The 15,872-nt window shown below is 30.8% G+C and overlaps 1 pseudogene; it reads right to left on the bottom strand.

The window, feature by feature from the left end:
• Positions 1-1,395: 1,395 nt before the first annotated feature.
• Positions 1,396-4,603, bottom strand: LOC132638084 (zinc finger CCCH domain-containing protein 14-like; annotated as a pseudogene).
• Between the last annotated feature and the right edge of the window lie 11,269 nt (positions 4,604-15,872).

Genomic DNA, 15,872 nt, shown 5'->3' with positions numbered 1-15,872 from the left:
CAGGGCAATTCAGTCCTCAACATGCCTGATTGTAGAAGGCATTATGTTATTCTCTACGTGCACCTTAGCTTGTAGATTTCTGTGCCTCATCCTTATGCTTATCATTTTCAGAAACTTCTCTTTTTAGCATCTAGAAATACTTGTGATCTCGTGATGATATTCTAAAAGTGTCTTGTCATAACTAAGAGTTTTCTCGTGCGTCTCTTTCAAGTTATTTCTCTTCTGGCTACTATGTTAGCATTTCATCCGGCTTTTATAGCAGAAGTTAAGAGGGATATACTTGATGGTGGGTCGTGTGGTTTCTCTAGGAATGTATTCGTCCTTTTGATGTCCGCTTCATAGGTCATTTATGTAAAAACAATTCAGAAATTACTGAATCAGAAGTTACCTAAAGTGGTTGCAATTTTTTGTTTGTATATATGTTAGAGCACATCCTTTGACCATTCCATTTCTCAATCAATTGTTGATCGATCTACTACTGTACCTAAAAAATTGTTAGCGACTATTTCAAAAATTTCCACTCTTTTTCTGCTGTTCTGTTCTAAAAGATCTCGTATGTTCTTGAACATATGTGGTTGGCACGGACAAGGCAACAACGTGTGTAGGCTGTATTTTGTGTTTCACGGTAGTTTATACCGTTGACTATCACAGAACAATGGAGGGAAAGCTTATTGGTAAAACTCCAACAATCTTAAGGTTGAAGGTACAAGTCATCAACAGAGTAAAGTGGGAAAGGACCGTCACTATTTGGCTCCTAGGTAGGGGAGTTTGCCATATCAGGAAAACATATAGGCTTTATCTTTATTATACAGTCGTTACAGTTCAACATTCCAAGTGGCAATACCGCTTCTGAGCTACTAGATAAAATCATGACACCAACTTGTGTGACTTTTCAGAAGTTGTGAGTACTTAATTCTTTTGGAGAAGCAGATTTTTTCATGTTCTTGCTATCTAATGGAAGTTGTTCTGTAGTTAAATCTCCTTTATAGTACCCTATCGTAAAGCGATCTCCAAAATGAGAACCACCTGAACTTCTTACTAACCGATATCAAGAATGGAAGAGTTTGACCTTATTTAGTTGCAAATATTTGCTTTCTTAGAGGGAAACTGCCACTGGATCTATTGTCCCAGCAAACTTTGACGCAACAACAAGATGTCCCGACAAAGTTGTTAGGAGAATACGAGTCACTGCATCTTTTGAGGACCCTAGTTGGGATTGAAGATTATATGATACCCAGACTGACCAATTTGTGATTGCTCCATGCACTTGGTAAAACTGCTAGGGTTATATATGAAAGCAAGGAAAATCAAATTATATTACTCCCTCTGTTCCATTTTAATTGGCCAGGTCCGAAGTACAAAGATCAAACTACTTAATTTTCGATGAGGATTCAAGCATAAAATCTTGAAATTTTTTAAATACACTTCACGTTATTAGAAGTTACATAAAAGTAGTATAAGTTCATTCAAAAATATATTTGGAAAATTGTAGTTAAAAATCCACTTTGACGTCCCACATACTATATAGTAGTGCCACATAAAGGGGAGCAAAAGGAATACTAAATACTCCTATTCAACATGGTTAGGCGCTATCGATAGCTAGTACGTATTAAATTACGATAAAATGGGATACAACAGGGGGTTGTTCTAAGCTCTTTTATCATTTCTCAATTTTGAAGCCCCAGGACCCCGAGTAACATCTTTTAGCCCACCTGTAGGTGTACCAATATTCGATCTGAGCTCCAGTACCATGGCACTGGCCTGTTTAGTTGATCAAAAGGTTCCTTGGAGCTCAACATTTCTTTTGTTAGTCTCCATTTCGTGCTCCTTCATAAAGAGCTTGACACCAGTAAGCCGACTTATCTGTTTTGAGTTCACACCATTCTTCCCTATGATGGTTCCAGCAAGAGATGCATCTATACTAACGGTGGTGGTTGCAGAGGATGCTCCAAAGTTTGTTGCAGATAGACCAGGTTGGGACACTTGGAGGGCCTTTGGCTTGGAAATCATCATAAGCCGGACACACTTAATTACCCACCTCCATCTCGCTATGAGCAAAGTTGCACTAATCACCAAACCAGCACCCTTCTGCTGTAGTGTTGAACTTGTTGCAAAACATCGACTTCAAAGCTGGAGAAGGACCATCACTAAAAGAGGCAATGTTTCTTCCAACTGGAGGAACATAATGAAGAAAGTGACATCCCTCCCCAAATGAGCATCCAGGAGTGCTACACCACATCAAAATGATTGTTACCATCATATCAACTGAGCAAGAAAATGCAACCAAATGAAGCTGAGAACAGAGAACACACCATTGTGAATATTAGCTGTGTCTTCTTGTTTTGCAAGTTCATAACATTGTTCCAGCAAACACTACCTACTACTACTACTTACATAGAGTGATTGCTATTAAGATATCATGCCACTAAAAAGAAAATCTTAACATCAACTTACCAGCGAGAGATGATTTTAAAATGAAAACTAATACATCAAGCACTACAGCCAAAAAAAAAAAAATTATCTCTAAACAAAGACCATGAGAATACTAAATGAGCTAATTCCATAAATGTAAGGTGCGGCGCACGAGAAACCAACACAAGAATCATTAATTTGTATACGAGGTAAAACTAGCTCATAGATCAACTGTTTTCTGAGTACTTGGAATTAGAAAAAGAAAGTACATGAGGACTTCAGTCTGAACTAAATTGATGAATTTACCAGGTTCGTTCATCCTTACGTGAAATTTGTGATGCTAAACAGCTCCATTTCAAAAAATAAATCTGATCTATTAACCAAACACTCGCAAAGGGGAGTTAAAATTACAACATTAAATGAAGAATAGTCTAAAGTATAGCCTAAAATTAAAATGCTTCCAACTTTGCATGATTGGCATATACATAACATTTAAGAAATGTTTGATATTAGTTGTCATCTACCGGTACAACAGCAGCGGCAGCAACAATGACGACGTCCAAACCATAACCCAAATAAGTTAAAGGTCCGCTATATGAAACTTTTATATTAATTCTTATTCCATAGGAACAATTTTATTTCAATACTTAAGGTGAGCCTGCACATACTTTGTACTATTGTAGTTAAGGTGAGATTTTTCAATTGATTCTCATGGCTTATCTAATAAGTAAAACAAGAACATACCTTGTCTTTTCTTATGAGCTAGCATCCCCCAAGGGGACCGGTGCTTGACAAAACCTCTTGAAGAATTGGTTCCGTGACTTGTGGGTGGATGTTTCCAACATACCTGTATTCAATCATGTCGAGAGCAAAAAGGTAATTAAAATTCAATAATATATCATTCCTCTTATAGGTATACAAAACAGCTTGCTTGAGAAATAAATGCATAGAAGATGAAAGAACAGTTATTAACTTATATAATTTGATAGGTTAAGTGGAAAAAGGCAAGTTATCTGCTTCTTTTTTGGGGGGATGATAAGTGGCAAGTAAATGTCACTCACTCTCTTGGTGTGTGCGCGTTGGGGGGGGGGGGGGGGGGGGGGTTGTCAGGGAGCGGCTGATTGCCACCAAAACAGCTTAAATATTCAATTTGCTCTCCTCCCTTTAGCTGACCAGAGCCCTTATAGATGCTAGTTAGATGTTCCAAATCTGAACTGAAATTTTGTACTCAAGCAATAATGTTGATGTGTCATTGTTCAAACTATCACTCCTATAACTGCAAAAAAGTTGAAGAAAAACATTTCTTTCCTAACAACGTTGGGAAACCTGATATCATCTATAGGGCAACAAGCAACAATAGCAAAAGAAAAGTAAAACATGATTGATAACATGAGATTACCCCTAATATGATTAGCAACTTTTTGTTGGGTATCTCTTATTTGATAGCAGGTTCTGCCATTTTTGTTTTCTTGAAGTTTTTTTGCAAGGAAAAGGAAGGCTTAGCTAAAGACTACAACTTCAACAGAATATAAAGGGTAAAAGCAACGGACATGGGGTAAATGCGTAATTTAAGAAAAATAAACGTAAGGGGTCCGAATGTAAATAATGGAACTTGTGTGTGTTTTTCTGTAAATTTAGTTTGGTCAAACTTCTAAAATCAGTTTATTCTGAAAGTTTTTTTTTTTGTTTTTTGTTTACAAATTACTTTTGAGCCGCAATTAGTGTTTGACTAAACTTTTAAAAGTATTTCTAAATTCTAAAAGTGTGCCAGCCCAAGCTTTTGTGAGGCAAAAAATGCTTATTTGTTTCAAAAAGTGCTTATTTTAAAAATTGAGGTGTTTAGCCAAGCTTAGCGGAAGCTGGTTTTTTTTTTTTTTTTTGTGGAGAAGCTAAGGAAAAACATTTTCAAATAAAAAAAATGAAAGCACTTTTAAAAAAATACACTTAAAAGCATATTTTAAAGGCTTAGTCAAACACTAATTACTGATTTAAAGTGTTTTTAAATTAATTGGATAAACACAAACTGTTTCTCAAAAAATATTTTTCAAATAAGCTATAAAAACCTAGTTACTTCAAAATAGCATTTAAGTTTAATATTTATCAAAGGTTGACTTGATTTTCTTTACAAAGGGTATACATTTGATCTCGAAATGAAAGCTTCTCACTCAATTTTCAAAGTTTAATCAGTTGACTTTGCCTTAAATACTTGGCAAAGTAATTAGGAATGGCGGAAATGTGGGTATTGGAAAGATGATGTCGTATGGGAGCGGATAAAGGTTCTGTAACCGAATTAGTATTTGAGGATAACGGCTTCCATTAAAAAAGCTAAAATGATGACTAATAGGTACTACTATATGGAGTGTATAAATGACCGACATAATGTTGCTTGTCCACCAAAATGCAACTTCCATTTTTGTCTCGGAAAACGTTAATTGCTGGAAGATTCCTATTTAAACCATAAGTTTACAATGGAAACTAAAGTTAAGAAAATGTGGGGTAAGAAAACGGGTTGAAATGGTAAGTGGGAGATGGTCGGATAAGAGTTGGATGAATAAAAGACAAAAAACCCATTTCTTCTCCTTCTCTTCTTCTTTGCTTATGGAGGTTGAAAGAGGGGCAGGGGAATTTTCTCAATTTTTGTATAATCGATTTGAACTTTTTTTTATTAAAAAAAAATTGTAGTTGTGAAATTAAAATAAGTAATCTTTTTAAGAAAAAATTATTTATTAAATTGATGGATTTAAATAGAACGGCACGGTGACTGAGTAATTATATATTTTTTCCTAATGTGTTTGGCATTGAGGTGTAATGTTTGAGTATATTCCAATTGAAATTATTTTCTTGAATTAAGTGGATTTTCTTAAAGGGCAAACGGTTTTGGGTATTTCCTCATCAATTTAGAAAGCACTTTTGTTTTGAACGAGGAAAAAACATTTGTCGCTAAATCTCTGGCAAACAAGGAAAAAACAATACTGTCGGTTTAAACATTTGTTTCGAAGTGGCGGATGTAGTTACGTGAATCTTTTTTCTCAATTTCCCGTGTTTTTGTCTCACTTTAGGGAATTGATTTTTAGTTTTTGTTGTCTCATTTTTCCATTGGATCAAAAGACTCTGTTGTTCCTTTTCATGACTCTATAGATTCTAATTTATATTGAGTAATCAGCTACAACGTGCAGCTTGATACTCCCTTCGTTCCAATTTATATAAATGTTTGGCTACTTTAGAGAATCAAACAACTCTGTTTGTTACTACGATTTTCTCTAAGTCTTTGCATATATTGTGAATTATTAATTATGCAGACTTATAATATTCTTTACTAATTTTCAAATGTATAAATTTTATTATAAAATACTCGAAGAATTTATATTTAAAACTGAATCAAAGCTGTTTGATTCTCCAAACCAATCAACCTTTGTATAAATTGTGACGGAGGGATTATGTAGAAAAAGGAAAGCAGAAGAAAAGGGAATTAAAAACAAGACGTCTATAAAACATGTTTCGTGTCCATCCATTAATTTGGTGGGATGTAACATAAGACAATCAATCAAGGACCAAAATAGCTATTCCCCTAAAAGAAAATTAAATATTCAATTTGACAAAGGAGGAAATCATAATTAAACGAAAAACTTAAGGAGGAAATCATAATTAAACGAAAAACTTACATTCTGATATTATAGACAAACTATTATTCCCAACTTATTACTTTAGACGTTTAGTACTTAAAGTGGAAGAGAAGTGTTTTCTTGACAAATGATAGTTGCACTTAAATTAGTTATGATTATTGATTCTTTGTTTTTATTTATCCTAGTCCCCTCTATTGATGAACTGTTCCGGAAGTCAAAGTGATCTTCTTCTTCTTCATTTTCATTTTTTTTTTTTTTGTAACCTAGTGTGTAGTGGAATTAGTTAGGGAACAAAATGAGGAAGGAATCCACTAGCTAGGTGCGATTGGTTTTTTTTTTTCATAAGCCGCGCGTTTAGTTAGAAAACTCACAAAAAAAATGATAATTCAGATGCATTTTTTTTACCATTATCTCTAAAAAAAAATCTTGAATTTCTCAATTAATTCCTTTAATTATTTACGTAGATTGCCATTTTGGCACCATTTTTAAACAAAAAAAAAAAGTGTACACCACACACCATCAGATACTAGTCGAGACGTGTTTCGATAAATAGTTGGTGATAATTCAGTAGAAAACACAAACACTTAATAGTTCGAAAATTCTAAAAAAAAAAAGTGATAACTTATGCATCTTTTTTATCATTATCTCTAATTATCTAAACTACGTTTTCTAGGCTGGCCCTGTGTTGTAAGGACTCTTAATTAATCATTAATACTCCATAAATATCGTTATTGCCAAAAAGAAAAACATCTGAATTGGATGTCCCCGAAGGGACGTAACCTATATAATCATTATAGAGAAGAACATTGAGTGTTCATATACATCACTAAAAATGGCGCTTCAACAAAAGGAGTGCTCTTTAGTCTGTGCATGCACTGATGAAAAAGTACGTAAAGCACATGCATGGAGAAATAATACACATATGCACTCCCTCGGTTCACTTTTACTTGTCCATTATGAATTTTGCACACCTTTTAAAAAATAATAATAAATAAAGTGTATATTTATCGTAATACCCGTATTAATTGGTGTATGTAATGGATTTGAAAAATGATTTAAAATGAGTAATTAATGCTAAGGGTGAACACAGGAAAAATAAATTATTTTTCTCTTGATTTTTTCCTCCAATTTAATCCCTTTTGATCATCGTCATTGAGTTAATAAAGGGTCGTTTAGTAGCTGGTTTAGAGGTGAGTTATGCATGTATTAAATTCGGCATAAGTAATACCACGTTTGGTAATTGTTTAGGAGATAAATTATTCATGTGTAAAATTAATACGGTGTTTGGTTCGCAATTAAAAATCCCCGTAAATAATGTATGAATAAATTATGAGGAAATCTATATATTATTTTATACAGGATCGAAGGTGGAATAACTAATACATGAATAAATAAATCCTGCATAACTAATCCTAGCTTAAAATAATACAAAATCTAACCAACTACCAAATGACCCTCAGTGTCTAAAACCTCTCTATAAATGCAGATGTTCACTCACTTTTAGTTACTCGTTTTAAATCTCAACCAATTTGCTTTCTTCATTTCCACCATAAAACTTCTCCCCTTTGAAGTAATCTTTTGGGTCTATCATCAATGGCTTCCTTGGAAATCTCGAAAGAGGTAGTAATTTGTACTCTCCATCTACTTCCCTTCTTTCTTGTGATCATCAAGAGTGTTAATTAGTTATAAAGATCAAGAATCAGCATTAATTAATTAGCTCTCTTCGTCATTCCTAGTGCCAACCATTCACCTATATTTGGTTCTAGAGCAGATCACAAATTAAATTAGCAAGAAATTGTTTTTCTTTATATATAATTGAGAGTTACAAAAATTAAGTAGATTTCGAAAATATTATCAAGATAGAAATTGTTTTTTTTATATATATAATTGAGAGTTACAAAAATTAAGAGACCATTGTTTCCACTACTCCAACTTCATTAAGTGGAGATTTTTCATCTACAAGATGTATGTCAGTAGAAATTTTGAGTTGTCAAGAAGTTAAATAAATGTCACACATTAACTGAGTAGTAAATGTTAAATTACATACGTTATTAAACGGCAGAAGACATATTATATATTCTTGAAAGATTACATAAGGAAACAACGATCGTACAACTTTAAAAAAAAAAATAAAGAACCAACAAGCAACAACAACTACTGATTTATGTCGGGGCAGCGATTCTTGTTATGACCTGTTTGCTTGCACGTACTACACTTCCTAGCCATGCGAGCAAAAAAATTGCAAGCAAACAGGTCATAACAAGAATCGTTGCCCCGACAGAAATCAGTAGTTGTTGTTGCTTGCTGGTTCTTATGTTTTTTTCCTAAGTTGTACGATCGTTGTTTCCTTATGTAATCTTTCAAGAATATATAATATGTCTTCTACCGTTTAATAACGTATGTAATTTAACATTTACTACTCAGTTAATGTGTGACATTTATTTAACTTATATTTTAATATTTTTTTAATGTTCGCATATATAACACATATTTAATTATTGTATGAGTTAAAATATTTGTTTGAGTTAATTATTATATGACTTGTGGCGTATGTTTGAGTTAAAAATTAAAAAATCACTGAAATTTTTTTTATTAAAAAAACAACCGGATATAATTTAAATCTGGTCAACGTCTTACAAACTATTTTTGTAAAACGTTCGGGGGGGGGGGGGGGGGGGGTAAAATATATATATATTGTATAACATGGACTGATCCACGTTATACAATATATATGACTATTAGAATGAAATGGGAAGACTCATCTTTGTCGTGTATTAATGAATGAAATGGGAATATGAAAACATTGTATAACGTGGATCAGTCCACGTTATACTTTTAAATTTATTTATTTATTTACTTATTTTTTTTTTTTTGTCTGACAGGGGAAAAAAAATTGGGGGTATAACATTGGTCCCTCCACGTTATACCCTTTTTGGTATATTGTGAAATGGAGCACCCCCTTTTGTTTATTTTGTGCATTTTAGTGCCTTTAGGCTTCGGACTCCATTATTTAGTGGAGTAGTTACAAAATAGAGCAGTCATAATTATTTTCTTTTCTTCTTTTTTTCCCACAGATTTTGGTACTTATTCTATGCTGCTGCACTGGCTCTGTTGGCGCAAAAGATGAAGACTCTCTTGGTATAATCTTTAAACCAAGTAGAAAATCTTATGTTATGGGGGGGCTTGGTTGTAGTTATAGTTTTTTCAATTATAATATTTTGGAGGCACGTCATAGGATTAGACGGTATGCCTCCATGAAACCAATTAGGCGGGTAGTGAAGTCATTCCCTCGGGTACAATACTCGGTACAAGAGGGAATCAACTTTACGGACGGTACTTGTCACATCTGTTTGAGTGAATTCAAACAGACTGAGTACGTACGAGTCCTCTCGCGTAGCCATGTGTATCACCATGGTTGTCTAGTCAAATGGATGACTAGGAACATGACGTGCCCAGAATGATGTCGTGATTATAATCATCACTTAGATCAGGCTTAAGAAGTATGTGTATTGAATACTGTAATGGATAAATATTTATCAATAAAAATTTAAGTTCAGCATTATGTTAATAAATTTGCTTTTAGCTATCATTATAGAAAGGTTTGATTGTATTAGGAAAATTGAGTATCAAAAGGCAAAGATATAAATTGTAAATATAATTATCCGCAATTAATCGTAGTGAATACTATAATTTACTGCTCATTATTTATTTTATATTATTTAGAAGCCAACAGGGCTGTACGAACATAGCATCTATTATTAATTGTACTAAAAGTAGTAGGATTGTACAGTTAATCTGGCCTTCTTTTGTTGATAAATGGACACGTGTACTGCAGACTTCTCTTTTATCAAGAAGCCACGTACTCTTTTAAAAGTAAGTAGGAATTGTACAGATTTGAATTGTAAAGTAAATCTGGCCTCCAATTCTCTCTCCTTCGGTGCTCTCTACAATCCTTCAGCTTTCTTGGGGAAAAATTTGGGTAAATATATTTGGCACAACCATAAATGATATAACTTGGCACAATTTCATCTTTTTAGGGGTATTAATGTAATTTCATATGGCCTTTGAGGGTGTACCAGTAAATCCTCTTTTTTCTATTCCATTGATACCCTTTTTGAAAAGTTAGAGGAAAAAATTAAAATAATTTAAATTTGACTCTTTCTTTCTTCAAGACCATAATTATTTTTTCTTTCCAATAACATTCAACAAGAAAAAACGTGCAATACACTTATTCCAAGTACATCCATTTACCTATTATTGCTTCATTGTGAAGTAAATTAAAACAATAAACTGTTAAAGCCCACAATAGTGGAGTAGTTTTCTATTTTTCATATTTCTTATGGATGGTATAATTATAGTAAAAAAAAAGTACATATTTACATGCTTATTTTTTTTTTTTTGTAAATACGACTCCAAAAATATCTTCATTGGATAAATCAGATAATTATCATATGCAACGCATTGTTGACATGTTGAAAACATTCAAGCTCAATCCAATGGCTAAGGAATTTTTTCTTCCTTCTTATAATAATCGTGGTGGTGATCAGGTGCTTTTCACTAACTTTGTACCGGCTAATAATACTGATGGTTTTCAATATAATAGAAGGATATAGATTTCATTTTTTTTTAATTTTGATTAAAATTCTTTGTTATTTTTTATTTTTTTTTGGAATTTGATGTTTTTGCCTGTTTTGTTTTATGGGTCGATTCAAAATTGAATTAGTGCAAATTAACTAAGATTAGATTAGGATTGAGTAAAAAAAATTTGCTAAGTGTTGATTTAATTTCGTCAATTTAAAAAAAATGTATGTAACAAGTAGTCAACACTATAGTTGGGACGAAAAAATGAATCAACTAGAACATAATCTAATCTAAAGCCTAACGTTCTCTTCTCTCTCTACACGGAGGCCTGGGGGCGTAGCCATTGCTGCCACAGCTAGTTGACTTTAACTGAAATATTAAATTATCGCAATTTAGCTAAGATTAGCTATAATTGAGTAATAATTAGCAAGTTTTGATGTAATTCAATAACTTTAAAAAAAATGATGTAACAAGTGTTCAACACTATGGTTGACTTTAATTGAAATATAGTATTGATTCAATTTAACTAAGTATTATATAAGATTACGTAAAACAAGTTGATAACTATTTCATCAATTTAAAAAAAAAATGGATGTAAGAGTTTGTCAAAACTATGGTTGACTTTAATTGAAACATTAAATTATCTCAACTTAGCTAAGTATTAGATAGAATTAAGTAGCAATTAGTAAATTTAGATCTAATTTAATCAATAAAATAGTAGATGTAACAAGTACTCAACACTATGATTGACTTTGATTGGAACATTGAATTGCTTCAATTCACCTAAGTATTATATAAGATTGAGTAACAATTAGCAGCTTTTGATTTAATTCTATCAATTTAAAAAAAATGTAATTAGTAGTCAGTATTATGGTTCACTTTAACTGAAACATTGAATTATCTCGATTAGTTAAGTATTAAATGGAAAAAAGTAACAATGAGCAACTTTAGATCTAATTCAATCAATTTAAAAAAAAAAAAAAAAAAAAAAAAAAAGTGGATGTAAAAAGTAGTCAATACTACGGTTGACTTTAATTGAAACAATGAATTATTTTAATTTAGCTGAGTATTAGATAGAATTGAGTAGCAATTAGTAAGTTTATATTTAATTCAATCAATAAAATAGTGGATGTAACAAGTAGTCAATATTATGATTAACTTTAATTGAAATATTGAATTGCTTCAATTTAGCTAAGTATTATATAAGATTGAATAATAATTAGCAACTTTTGATTTAATTCAATTATTTTTTAAAAGTAGATGTAGCAAGTAGTCAATACTATGGCTGACTTTAATTGAAACATAGAATTATCTCAATTAGTTAAGTATTAAATAGAACTGAGTAACAATTAACAAGTTTAGATCTAAATCAATCAATTTAAACAAAAATAAAGGATGTAACAAGTAGTCAACCCTATGGTCCACTTTCATTGAAACGTTGAATTCCTTCAATTTAGCTAAGTATCATATATGATTGAATAACAATTTGCAACTTCTAATTTAATTCAATCAATTTTTTAAAAAAGTAGATGTAATAAATAGTCAATACTATAGTTGACTTTAATTGGAACATTGAATTATCTCAATTAGATAAGTATACAATAGAATTGAGTAACAATGATCAAGTTTAGATCTAATTCAATCAATTTAAACAAAAAATGTAGATGTAGCAAGTAGTCAATACTATGGTTGATTTTAATTGAAATATTGAATTGCTTCAATTTAGCTAAGCATTATATAGGATTGAGTAACAATTAGCAACTCTTGGTTTAATTCAATCAATTTTTTTTTAATAAAAAAGTAGACGCAACAAGTAGTCAATATATAGTTGACTTTAATTGAAAATTTGAATTATCTCAATAAGTCAAGTATTAAATAAAATTGAGTAACAATTGACAAGTTCTGATCTAATTTAATCACTCTAAAAAAATAATGAATGTTCATATCTAATTCATTCAATTTAAACAAAAACAGTGGATGTTACGAGAGTTAACACTATGATAATGGTTGACTTTGATTGGAATATTTAATTATCTCAATGTAGGAAAGTATTAGATATGATTGAGTAACAATGAACAAGTTTTGATTTAAGTCAATTATTTTTTAAAAATATGGATGTAACAAGTAGTCAACACTATGGTTGACTTTAATTGCAATGTTAAATTATCTCAGTTTAGTTAAGCATTAGATATGATTGAATAACAATTAGCAAGTTTTGATTTTAATTTTTTTTTTTTTGAATAGACGATGTAACAAGTAGTGTCTCTTCGTAGACATTCGATAAAATTGGAACGATACAAAGAGACGTAATAAGTAGTCAATACTATGATTGACTTTGATTGAAGTTGAATTTTCTCAATTTAGCTAAGTATCAACCATTATTAAGTAAAAGTTTTCCCAAGTGTTGATTCAATTCAATCATTTTTTTATATAAAATAAGTGGATATAACAAGTAGTCAAACACTATGATTGACTTTAATTGAAATGTTGAATTATCTTAGTTTTTCTAAGAGTTAGATAAATTTGAGTACCAATTAGCAAGTTTTGATTTAATTCCATCATTTTTTTTAAAAGGATGTAACAAGCAGTCAACACTATGGTTGATTCTAATTAAAATATTAAATTATCTCAAATTAGCTAAGTATTAGATATGATTGAGTAATAGTTATCGGCTTTTAATTTAATTCAATCAACTTTTTTAAAAAAAAATGAATGTAACAAGTAGTTGACATTGTGATTGGCTTTAATTAAAACATTGAATTATCTCAATTTGTTGAGCATTAGATAGGATTTGATCGAATAAATATTTTGTAAGTGCTGATTTAATTAAATTAATTTAAGAAAGTAAACTAATAGTGAATGTAACAATTAGTCAACACTGAGTTGACTTTAATGGAAACATTGAATTATCTCAATTTAGCTAAGTATTAGATAGAATTGAATAACAATTAGCAAATTTCGATTCACTTCAATCAATTTTTTTTTTTAAATAGCGGGTTTAACAAGTAGTCACATTATTGTTGACTTTGAATTAAAGATTTATTCTAGCAAGAATTTAGATAAGTATTAGATATAATTGAGGAACAATTAGCAAGTTTTAATTTAATTCAATCAATTTTTAAAAAATGACAAAAACTGGATGAAACAAGCAATCAACACTATGATTGATTGTAAATGAAATGTTGAATTACTTCAATTTAGCTAAATATTATATAGGATTGAGTAAATATTTTTACTAAATTTTGATTCAATTCAATCATTTTTTATATAAAATAAATGCAATTTCGTCAAAAAATTAGACAATTTTTATATGTAATTTAGGATTTTTTTTATATTGTTTAAAAATATTTATAGGGTACATTAACTTGTAATTTGTATTGATAAACCGTATATATAGGTTGACCAAATAACTAAATTAGGTGTATGTATATATTTTTTTTTAAACAAACCACTAAGTAGACTTAGTGGATATTTTATTAGGAAACCAAACAAAAAGAAATGTAAAACAAAAGAGTCTTAAAACAACAAACAAAAACAAATGTCAACTAAGAAGCGTACTAAAAAAGCTTTCTAGGTCCATGCTATGGATGTATAAATTATATAAAAATATTAGAGGGAGATAAATTTATGGGTTCTAGATATTGGAACAATGAAAAGCTTAAGCATGTTATGTGTAATAATTGCTTTGTCTTGAAGGAAAATACCACTTATTGGAGCCAAATCTTCACTAAGGGCAATTAGGACTTTTTAATAGAGTTGTGCCGAGTTGTGTCATTTTGAGTTGTGCCAAATAGCAGCACCCGAAAAATTTATAGACCAATAATTTGAGTGACAAAAATTAAAGACCAGTGCGTTTGAAGGTAATCCGCACAAAAGAATGAAGCTGAATCGAAATTACTTCTGTTTTCGAAAATTGAGTTCAGACAGTCTGGGCCTATCATATTGGGCCTTCTTCTACTGAAAAAATGACTCGTTGTATCAACAATCCGACATTAGAACATTTAAAACACAAGTCAGCTTTTTAGGTATTCCTAATGATTACCCCACTATTTTATGATCAATCCTTTCAGAATAATGTTAAGAAACTTAAAACTTTTATGTGCATGCATAAACTGCACCCATCGGTCATTACAATAAACCATATTTAAATGATGAAAAGCTAAATGACAAAGTAGACACATAAATCAATGGATCTGAAATCCAATATGTTGTAGCCCAAAACATCCTTTTTTTTTTTTTTTTAAATTTGATTTTTTCAGTGCCGAAAACCGAATTATCGAAACCAAAATCAAATTTATAAAAAATGTAAACCGTGAACCGACTGATTAACCAAATTGAAAAATCAAAAAATTTGATTTGATCAATTTTTTTCTTCCGAATTCATGCCCACTCTTAACTTATAGAGAGTTAATTTCTCGTATAGTCGTTAAGTTGTAGATAAGAAAGTTATTTTATAAACATTGAGGGAGAGAATTGAAATTTTTAGTTTGTTTTACTTTTTAAGAGATATGGAAATAGTTTGGTCACTTTCTTGTCACAAAAACTTTAAAGTGACTTTATTAAGTTATTTTTACAACTTAAATTACCACTTGAGGAAATAACTCATATATAAACCGAAAGATTGAGAAATGTTACTCAATAGAGATCAAATTGGATTTTTTAATTTTCTTTTTAAAATGTCTATCTTCATAAAAATTAATGAAAATATTAATAATATACTCATGTATTTCATAACTAAACAATTACTTGCACTTTTTTGCGCCTCTTGTTTTAAATATTATACTAAGAAAAGCAAAAGTTTACACATGGACCCTCCACATCCCCTCTCCCTCAATTATCTTAAACATTCGTCGGTTTCAATATTTATTTAATTGCTTTCGTCAAAAGATTTTTCTTTTTGTTTTGAACATTATAAAATAAATTCTACTTAAAGTAAAGTAGTTTCCTTTAGTGATTGTGATAATCAAGAAATTATCACAGCATTCATCACCTTTCCAATAATTGTTTCTAGCAAAAGAGGAAAAAAAAAATAGAAAAAGGAGAACTAGTACTTGGTTGTTAATTATCGGCTTCGTAACTATTTGTATTTGCACGTTGGTCTTCATTTATTCGTAGTTTCATACAGCTCATGAGGAAATTAAAGAAATGTTGAGGTAATGACACCTAAAGGTTTGACCTAATACTGGTCAATTAAATGGGAGGAAAACCATGAAATATCAGGTTCAAATTTCATTGGAGACAAAAAATAGGTGGTTT

This window comes from Lycium barbarum, chromosome 4 (genome assembly GCF_019175385.1).
Source record: "Lycium barbarum isolate Lr01 chromosome 4, ASM1917538v2, whole genome shotgun sequence".
In the NCBI taxonomy this organism is placed as follows: Eukaryota; Viridiplantae; Streptophyta; class Magnoliopsida; order Solanales; family Solanaceae; genus Lycium; species Lycium barbarum.
This window is presented reverse-complemented; position numbering and strand designations above follow the sequence as displayed.